We start from the raw sequence: 11,150 nt of genomic DNA on the forward strand, positions 1-11,150 counted from the left end.
CGCGTCCGTGACATTCCACAATCCATCTCAGGTGGCCCATTGCGTCGCTCCGTCTCTCCCTCGCCGTCCCTCAGCATCTCTCGCTCCCAACGGCCCCGCGCCTTACACGCGATCACGTAGCGCCCCCTGGTGGCGAGACAGCTGAGTCTGGATCAGCACTCGCCCACGACAATGACGAAGATTCTCTTGAGCAAAAGACTGTTGGGGCGAGTGCTGTTAGCGAGCACCTATGAAGCCCGGAAGAGCACAATTGGTGGACTGGGTGGCCAGCAACTACACCCGGCCGCCTTTGTCTCCCGAGTGCCGATGTTTGCACGTCGAAACCAGGAACTCATTTGAGGCTGAGTCGACCTAGGGGATGTCCAGGACCGGTTCAGATAATTCATCGTCACTGGTGTTGGCCGTGAGCGGGAATCGCACTCGGGTCGCCGGGTTTGTAGCGCAGCGCGCTAAACCGCTACACTACCGCTCCACACACTCTCTCACACACACACAGACTCACCAAATCGCGACACCAAACGGCATCAGCATCAGCCATGGATGCGAAGTTCGTGACTTCAGTTCCCTCTGTGGCGACCGCAGCGGAATCCCAGAGAGAGGGCGGTGTCGCGTGTTTGGTGTTCGACTGCCGCTTATTAGCCTCCCGTAGGTCGACTCAGCCTTAAATTAGGTGACCTGGCGCGGTGTGTAAACATCGCCACTATGGAGACAAAGGCGGCCAGGCGTGGAGCTGGCTACCTGCCCCCTCGTGTGCTGCACCGACAACACTCGCCCCAACAGTCTATTGAGGCTGTACAGGGGATCTTTGTCTTTGTGTGTAGGTCGACTCAGCTTAACAGAGCACCCGGTACGGTGTGTAAGCATTAACATTGGGGAGACAAAGGCGGTCAGAGCGTGGTATTGCCGGCATTCATAGGCCGGCCCTCATTTACAGCACTTGCCCCAAACAGCCTATCAGAGGCTATACGGGGGGAGGGGTGCTTTTGTCTTTGTCGTGCGTTTAAATCGGATTGCGTCGTCGCCTCGATCTGCACGTTAATCGATCAGCATCTGCCGGACCGGATCCCGCTCCCCTTCCCCCCCACTCCCGCCACGGAGATTTAAATCTCCAAGCGAGGAGGGGATCCTGGATTGCAGCGATTCGGCCCCTGCGAGCGTGGGTAGAGGTCATCAGGAGAGGGGGACACGCGGGGCCAAAAGCGACCGAGAGAGCGAGGGGGGAGCGAGGGGGAGCCAGGAGGAGCCAGGGGGGGTCATGGCAGGCACGGCGATGGACGTGCTGAGCCTGCGGGAGTTCGCGACTGGGGCCGAGTTCTACGAAGAGTCACGGAGAGCGGAGAGCTTCGCTGAGTCGACTCACGATTTTGGCTGGGACCCTGCGCAGGTGAGAGGGAGAGAGGGGAGGGGGTGGGGGGGGGTGGAGCAGCACGGGCACAGCTGATCCCACGAGCACGTGGATCTCACACAAAGGCAAAGATTCACCATCCCACTCCCGCCCCCGGTATAGCCTTGACAAACTTTTGGGGCAAGTGCTGTTGGCGAGCGGGCACCTGGGAGGGCCGGCGCGGCACACGAGGGGGTGAGTGGGTGGCCAGCAAACACGCCCGGCCGCCTTTGTCTCCCGAGTGGGGATGTTTACACATCGCACCCATTTTGAGGTTGAGTCGACCTAGGGACGGCCCAGGGCTGGTGTTGGCCGTGAACGGAAATCTAACTCGGGTTCGTCACCGGGTTCGTAGCGCAGCGCGTTGATCGCTACCGCTCCACACAAACCGTGTATCACACACACACACCTTGTACCACACGGACCCTGTACCACATACACACACACCTTGAACCACACAGACACACACACTGTACCACACACACACCTTGAACCACACACACCTTGTATCACATACACACATAAACACTGTACCACACACACCTTGTACCACACACACCCTGTACCACACACACCCTGTACCACACGCACCCTGTACCACACACACACACACACTTTGCACCACACAGACACACACACTGTACCACACACACACACCTTGAACCACACACACCTTGTATCACACACACAAAGACAAAGATCCCCCGTATAGCCTGAACAGACTGTAGGGGCAAGTGCTGTTAGCGATCACCTCACACACACACTGTACCACACACACATTGAACTACACACACACACACACCCTGTTCAACACACATCCTGTACCACACACACCTTGCACCATACACAACTTGAACCACACACACACACAGTGCTAAACACACACACACACCCTGTACCACACACACCTCGAACCACACGCACAAAGACAACAGACTGTCGGGGGCGAGTGCTGTTAGCGAGCACCTATGAAGGCCGGCACGACACACGAGGGGGTGGGTGGCCAGCACCACATTCGGCCGCCTTTGTCTCCCTAGTGGCAATGTTTACACACTGCACCAGGTACTCGTTTGAGGCTGAGTCGACCTAGGGGAGGCCCAGAACTGGTACTACACACACACACACCTTGTACCACACACACACCCTGTACCACACACACACACCCTGTACCACACACACAAAGATAACAAAGATCCCCCATATAGCCTTAACAGACTGTAGGGGCAAGTGCTGTTAGCGAGCACCTATGAAGGCCGGAACGGTACACGAGGGGGTGGGTGGCCAGCACCACGCCCGACCGCCTTGTCTCCCTAGCGGCGATGTTACACATCGCACTAGGTACTCATTTGAGGCTGAGTCGACCTAGGGGAGGCCACGGACCGGTTGAGATAATCGTCACTGGTGCTTTTCCGTGAGCGGGAATCGAACCCGGGTCGCCAGGTTCGCAGTGCAGCGCGCGAACCGCTACACTACCGCTCCCCACAACACACACCTTGTACCACACACACACACCCTGTACCACACACACACACCCTGTACCACACACACACACCTTGTACCACACACACACACACCCTGTACCACACACACACACCCTGTACCACACACACACACCCTGTACCACACACACACACCCTGTACCATACACACACACACCCTGTACCACACACACACACCTTGTACCACATACACAAAGACGAAGACAGATCCCCTGTATAGCCTTAACAGACTGTAGGGGCAAGTGCTGTTAGCGAGCACCTATGAAGGCCGGAACGATACACGAGGGGGTGGGTGGCCAGCACCACGCCCGACCGCCTTTGTCTCCCTAGTGGCGATGTTTACACACCGCACCAGGTACTCATTTGAGGCTGTACCACACACACACCCTGTACCACATACCACCCACTCACTCTACCACACGCACACACCCTGTACCACCCACTCACTCTGTACCACACACATACACCCTGTACCACACACACACACACATCCTGTACCACACACACACACACACATCCTGTACCACACACACATCCTGTACCACACACACACACACCCTGTACCACACACACACACACCCTGTACCATACACACACACCCTGTACCACACACACACACACACACCCTGTACCACACACACACACACCACCTGTACCGCACACACACACTCTGTACCACACACACACCTTGTACCACACACACCCTGTACCACACACACACCCTGTACCACACACACACACACACCCTGTACCACACACACACAACACACACCCTGTACCACACACACACACACCCCTGTAACCACACACCACACACACCCCTGTACCACACACACACACACACACCCTGTACCACACACACACACACACACCCTGCACCACACACCCACACACACCTTGTACCACACACACACACCCTGTACCACACACACACACACACCCTGTACACACACACACACACCCTGTACCACACACACACCCACCCACTATACCACACACGCACACCCTGTACCACCCACTCGCCCTGCCCGTCGCTGCGCGCCGCACAGATGGCTGCCGCCGGGTTCGTGTGCCTGGATCAGCAGCCGGAGTCGATGTCTCGGCGCGGTGCTTCTTCTGTCTGCTCGAGGTTCGACGCTGGGTCTCTGGGACGATCCCAGTGCGCCGAGACACACGGAGGGGCCCCCTAATCCCTCTGGGGTTGATCAATGATTTGCCACTTTGCGGGGGGGTGCGGGGGGGATCAACATCGAGGCCCTTGCTCGTCTCGGGGGCAGGTGAGACGGTGGGGAGGGGGGGGCACCAGGGAATATTCATGTAGAAGGGCAGCGAACCATTTTGATTTTGTATCTGTCAATATAATTGATAAATGTTCAACCAGGTTCTTCGAGAAATCGTGTTACTTTGTATTGGTTATTGCTGTGATTGAATAGGATCGTACGAGTAAAACAAAAATCGGCTTGAATTTGAAATCGTTGGTATCCAAGGTGAGCTCGCTAACTCTAGGCCTGCTCGGCTTGTACTTGGCAGTCTTTGGAACGTCGCAACATGACCTTAAAATTATTTTATTATTAATTTTGGAGCTTTCGTGACTGCAGGAATTATTCTTTGGTTCTTTCGGTAAAGTCACGTACTTTACTACGCGTCTCTTCGTACTCATTGACATGTACATTTTTCTCTAACCCCTCCCTCTCTCTGCTCTTCCGCCCCCCTCTGTCTATTTAGGCCACCCCACAGAGACGATCACCCCTCTCTGTACCTGGGTTGCTCTCTCTATGTATCTTGGTGATATCTGTCTGCTTACATGTCTGTCTATAGTTTTCGAGGTTAGAGTTTATGTTCGTATTTCATTATACCTGATGATGATTGCTTGTGTTGCAATCGAAACGTCGTATGCTATTATTTCATTTATAATTTATCTTTATACGTGACTTTACCGAAAGAACCAACGAATATTTTATTATATATTAGATTATGTTATTATATTATTTTATTTATTCCATTCTACGTGACTTTACCGAAAGAACCAAGAAGAAAAAAAGGCATCACCTTTTGTGCACCCCCCTCCCCGCCCACCACCAGCTCCCACCGCACCTTTCCACCCACCCCCTCTCTCTCTCCCGCCACCCCAGGCAGGTGCACGCACTGGCGCTCTCTCCGCGTGCGCGTTCCTCGCTCTGCGCTCACCGTACGCCCTCCTCCCCGTCGAGGAGTTCCTGCGCCTTGAGCTTCAGCGCGCACACAACTACGTGGTGAGCGACGCAAGGAGCCCCCCCTCCCCCTCCTCCTCCTCCTCCTCCTCTACGCAGGGGGGGGGGGGGGTCCTGTGTTACCCAACACTGTGGAGACAGCAGCAAGGGTTGATGGATCACACACAGATGCTCCTGCTATTGTGGAGTGACTCATGCAGCCAGCTATGGCTGCAGAGTTTGGTGGTACATGTTGTTTACGGCGTTTATTGTGAAAATTCGGTCACAGTTCCATGACCACTGTTTCATTGCTTTCATGGCTTTATTTTGGTGATTTTCAAAAGTTTTATGGTTTGGCCATGTTTGTTTGTTGTAGTACAGAGTTAGACTGATGGCCTTAATCTAAGTTGTCTTGTGGTTGTTGTTGTTTGACTTGCATCCCACTGGGATTTTTGCACACAGTGTTGGTGTACAGTGATTTTTCTGCAATATTTTGCTGTCTTTTCTTGGATTTTCTGTTTGCACATAGTCACTATAAGATGTATTCTTGTTCATGTTTTTGTTTTTTGTTTGTTGCGGTTGCACCCAATTCAAGAGCCCGAATGGCTCACAGGGCTATACCTAATACATAAACTTGAACTTGAGATGCGGTGACACTCCCTATGGGGCATCGTGGAGTCTCGCCAGGAGAATGCGTTGCAGCAAATGTGACCTATCCAATCTAGTGACCCTATGACCCCGTGCCCCTGTGACCCCGTTGCGACAGAGGGAGATGGAGCGCCGCTTCCTGCACGAGTTCATGGACAGCGCGGCCACCGTGCGGCTCCACATGGAGCGGTTCATCCGCTAGGGGAGGGGGAGTGGGGGCAGGGGGTCATCGCTAGCACCCCTGTTCCACCAACTCTAACCCTAATCTCACCCTGACTCGCATCCTAACCCTATAATCACAACTCCCCAACGCTAAACCCAACCCCTTAACTGTAACCCAAACCCTATAATCATTACTAACCTGATAACTAACCTTATAATCCTTACCCAGGTAAGCCTATAATCACAACCCATACCTTGTAATCTTAACCCTGAATCTAGCTGTATGATCCTAACTCCCTTAAGCCTAACTCCAACCCTAACTCTAACCACAACACCAACACTTCATATCCCTTATCCTCTAACTCAATGCCCCACTATCTCTAATCCTAACCCCAGCTCTATCTAACACGATCGCTAACCCCAACCCTGACCCTGCCCGTCTGCCCCACTTGTTATGTGAGGTCCTAGACTCCCGTCCCCATGACCCCGGGCGCCACTGTGACTGAGCCTATGGGCCCCAATAAAGTTTCTCTCGCACTGACATTCCTGCGTTTGCCACCTCTTACTCAAGCCCAACGGCAGTCCGCGACAATCCGCCTCCTTCCCGTGTCCGTCCCTCCACAGAAGAAACACACACAGATGTAATTGTTTAGTTTAACAAGCAGGCTTTCGCAACCGATATTATCCCTAATAGAGGTTTTATGGGATATAGATCGCGTAAATATGAATGTGTCGTTCAAACCCCTGCCACCACCCGACACAACCAATTCGTAAGGTTTGTCACGGAAACAACATGCCAATTAGTTACGAGTTCAACCCACAATATTTACATTCCATCAGCCACACGGCCGTTTGGGCGGGGGTGGAAGACAGTGAAGCATTGAATTTCGATTTAAAGCTTTCGTGACTGCAGGGATTCATCTTCTTGGTTCTTTCGGTAAGTCACGTAGAAGGGAAATATACAATAATTAAAATAAAACATAATAAAATAATTCTCACGACGTTTCGGCCACACGCAAGCAGCCGTCCTCAGGTGAAAACCAGGTCTGTCGGGGAGACAGCGTCTGAATTTTATTATGTTTTATTTTTATTATTTATTACTTCCCTTCTACGTGACTTTACCGAAAGAACCAAGAAGATGAATCCCTGCAGTCACGAAAGCTTTAATAGAGATGACATTGTCATCCTCATCAGCCGACAATGGCAATGCCACAGTCATCATGGACAAAACCACACAATAACACAATTCAGGACCTACTTAATGATGGCAGCTATACCAAAATTAAAGAGTTCCCACCAACCGTCTCGTTACGAAAACCAACAATATCATCACTGATTCGACATCTTTGATCAAACCAACCAGGCAGTTTTCCTTAAAACCCTCTGCTGCTAGACCACCCAGATTGTATGGCTTACCAAAAATCCGTAAAGAAGGGACACCCCTTCGTCCTATCGTCTCCACCATTGACTCACCCACCTACAAACTGGCCCGATTTCTGTCTGAGACCTTACAACCATTCAATGGTAAGACCACCTCAGCTGTACTCAACTCAGCTCACTTGGTATCGTTAATTAAGGACATCTCACTATCTCCAGGTGTTCATATTCTTAGGTTTTTTCGGTAAAGTCACGTAGGTAAAACATTAAAATTAATAAAAGTAAAATCTAGTATCTCCAGGTGATTTGCTCGTTAGTCTCGACGTGGTCTCTTTGTTTACCAAACTTCATGTGATTGACACGATTGCAATCATTGAAGATTTAGTCCAACAAGGACTGAATGCTGATTGTACCGGCTGTTTACCTTCGCCCGGGGTAGAGCCCCCCCCGTGGGGGTCCCCTCGTGGGGAGGGGCATGGAAGGGGAGGGCAGAGAGGGGGAGGGGCAGAGAGGGGGAGGGGCAGAGAGGGGGGGGCAGAGAGGGGGAGGGGCATGAAGGGGGAGGGGCTGTTTACCTTCGCCCGGGGTAGAGCCCCCCCGTGGGGGTCCCCTCGTGGGGAGGGGCTGGAGGGGGAGGGGCATGGAGGGGGAGGGGCAGAGAGGGGGAGGGGCAGAGAGGGGGAGGGGCATAGAGGAGGAGGGGCACGTAGGGGGAGGGGCACGGAGGGGGAGGGGCACGGAGGGGGAGGGGGCATGTAGGGGAGGGGCTGTTTACCTTCCGCCCGGGGAACGGCGTCGCTGCCGCCCTTTGCCCCTCCCCCCCCGCTGCCCCCCCCCATCCCTCCCAGTCTCCCTCTGACTCTCTCCACCAGCACGATCTCTCCGCTCTCCCCGTCTCACACCAGTTCTCTCCCCCCCCTCCCACTGCCATCACCATCATCACATCATTCCCACCCTCGTCTTCTTGCTCGCCGGGGACGAGAGGAGACGCAGCCATGCCGAGCAGCAACCGGGGAGGCCGGCGGGTCACGCGGTACTTGAGGGCAGCGCGGGCGGGCTGGCGGGCCCGCGGGCGGGCAGGGGGACCAGGCAAGAGCGCAGGCTTCGTCTCGGCATAGGCCCGCGGAAGAGTGATGAGTTGTAGCGGTGGGGGGGGGGGGGGGAGAGGCGGCGTTTGAGGTGAGGAGAGGTGAGGATGAGGTGAGGATGGTGCACGAGGAGACGGTGAGGGGAGAGGGTGAGCGGGGAGAGATAAGAGTGAGAAGAGGCTGAGTTACGAGGTGTGTTGAGTGAGGCGAGGTGATGAGTGTGATGGATGAGGTGAGGGTTGAGGTGAGGGTTGAGGTGAGGGTTGAGGTGAGGGTTGAGGTGAGGGTTGAGGTGAGGGTTGAGGTGAGGGTTGAGGTGAGGGTTGAGGTGAGGGTTGAGGTGAGGGTTGAGGTGAGGGTTGAGGTGAGGGTTGAGGTGAGGGTTGAGGTGAGGGTTGAGGTGAGGGTTGAGGTGAGGGTTGAGGTGAGAGCGAGATGATGGTCGAGGTGATGGCCGAGGCGATGGTCGCGGTGATGGTTGAGGTGATGGTTGAGGTGATGGTTAAGGTGAGGGCGAGATGATGGCCGAGGTGATGGTTGAGGTGATGGTCGAGATGATGGTCGAGGTGATGGCCGAGGTGATGGTCGAGGCGATAGTCGCGGTGATGGTTGAGGTGATGGTTGAGGTGATGGTTAAGGTGAGGGCAAGATGATGGCCGAGGTGATGGTCGCGGTGATGGTTGCGGTGATGGTCGAGGTGATGGTCGAGATGATGGTCGAGGTGATGGTTGAGGTGATGGTTGAGGTGATGGTCGCGGTGATGGTCGAGGTGATGGTTGAGGTGATGGTTGAGGTGATGGTCGCGGTGATGGTCGAGGTGATGGTCGAGGTGATGGTCGCGGTGATGGTTGCGGTGATGGTCGAGGTGATGGTTGCGGTGATGGTTGAGGTGATGGTTAAGGTGAGGGCGAGATGATGGCCGAGGTGATGGTCGCGGTGATGGTTGCGGTGATGGTCGAGGTGATGGTTGAGGTGATGGTTAAGGTGAGGGCGAGATGATGGCCGAGGTGATGGTCGCGGTGATGGTTGCGGTGATGGTCGAGGTGATGGTTGAGGTGATGGTTGCGGTGATGGTTGCGGTGATGGTTGAGGTCATGGTCGAGGTGATGGTTGAGGTGATGGTTGAGGGGATGGTTGCGGTGATGGTTGAGGTGATGGTTGAGGTTAGGGCGAGGTGATGGTTGAGGTGATGGTTGAGGTGATGGTTGAGGTGAGGGTTGAGGTGAGGGTTGAGGTGAAGGCGAGGTGATGGTCGAGGTGAGGGTCGAGGTGAGGGTCGAGGTGATGGTTGAGGCGATGGTTGAGGTGAGGGCGAGGTGACTGTTGAGGTCATGGTTGAGGTCATGGTTGAGGTGATGATTGAGGTCATGATTGAGGTGATGGTTGAGGTCAGAAGGGCGAGGTGAGAGTCGGGCTCGCGTGCCGTGTTCGCCCGCAGGGAGACGTGGACGTGCGGTCTCTCGACTCGCGCTCCTCCTCGCCCGACCCCGCCACCCCCCTGCGCCGAGCCTCCCTCAAGGTACACGTCTGCCTGTGTGTCTGTCTGCCTGTGTGTCTGTCTGCCTGTGTGACTGTGTGTCTGTCTGTGTGTCTGTCTGTGTGTCTGTCTGTGTGTCTCTCTGCCTGTGTGTCTGTCTGCCTGTGTGTCTGTCTGCCTGTGTGACTGTGTGTCTGTCTGTGTGTCTGTCTGTGTGTCTCTCTGCCTGTGTGTCTGTCTGCCTGTCTGACTGTGTGTGTCTGTGTGTCTTTCTGCCTGTGTGTGTCTGCCTGTGTGTCTGTCTGTGTGTGTCTGTCTGTGTGACTGTCTGTGTGTCTGTCTATGTGACTGTCTGTGTGTGTCTGTCTGTGTGTGCGTGCGCCTGTGTGTCTGTCTGCCTGTGTGTGTGTCTGTCTGTCTGTGTATCTCTCTGCCTGTGTGTCTGTCTGTCTGTGTGTCTGACTGCCTGTGTGTCTGACTGCCTGTGTGTCTCTCTGCCTGTGTGTCTGTCTGCCTGTGTGTATCTCTGCCTGTGTGTCTCTCTGCCTGTGTGTCTGTCTGCCTGTGTGTCTCTCTGTCTGCGTGGGGAGTGCTGGTGTAGCGGTTAGTGCTACGCTGCGCCACGAACCCAGCATCCCGTTTTAAATTCTCGCTCATGGCCAACACCAGTGACAATTATCTGAACTGGTCCCGGGCCTTCCCTAGGTCGACTCAGCCTCAAATAAGTACCTGGTCCCGTGTGTAAATATCGCCACTGGGGAGACAAAGGCGGCCGGGCGTGGTGTTGGCTACCAACCCCCTCGTGCGCCGTGTTGGCCTTTATAGGTGCTCGCTAACAGCACTTGCCCCAACAGTCTGTTAAGGCTATAGAGGGAATCTTAGTCTTTGTATGTATCTCTCTAACTGCCTGTCTGTCTATCTGTAGGTGATGTCGAATGATGACCACAAACTCTTCCTTTGCTACTTTTCAGAGCAAGAAGTCCACCAAGGGAAGCAAAAAGTTGTCCAAGTCCGCCAGTAAGTTTCACCTGCGCCGCTCAGCCTGGTTCACGTTCACTCTGCAAGGGCACCGTGTGTATGAACAACAAAAGAATCCCCCGGCATCGCGCTGTTTCATTGCTTTCATGGCTTTATTTTGGTGATTTCGAAAAGTTTTTTGGTTTGGCCATGTTTGTTTGTTGTAGTACGGAGTTAGACTGATGGCCTTAATCTAAGTTGTCTTGTGGTTGTTGTTGTTTGACTTGCATCCCACTGGGATTTTTGCACACAGCGTTGGTGTACGATGTTTTTTCTGCAATATTTTGCTGTCTTTTCTTGGATTTTCTG

At 54.1% G+C, this 11,150-nt stretch overlaps 1 pseudogene; it reads left to right on the top strand.

Annotated features, from left to right (window-relative positions):
• Positions 1-1,255: 1,255 nt before the first annotated feature.
• On the top strand, positions 1,256-6,364 carry LOC133347841 (baculoviral IAP repeat-containing protein 5.2-like; annotated as a pseudogene).
• The last annotated feature ends 4,786 nt before the right edge of the window (positions 6,365-11,150 follow it).

The sequence above is a fragment of the Lethenteron reissneri genome, chromosome 3, assembly GCF_015708825.2.
Source record: "Lethenteron reissneri isolate LAM-NWPU_2019-01 chromosome 3, ASM1570882v1, whole genome shotgun sequence".
In the NCBI taxonomy this organism is placed as follows: Eukaryota; Metazoa; Chordata; class Hyperoartia; order Petromyzontiformes; family Petromyzontidae; genus Lethenteron; species Lethenteron reissneri.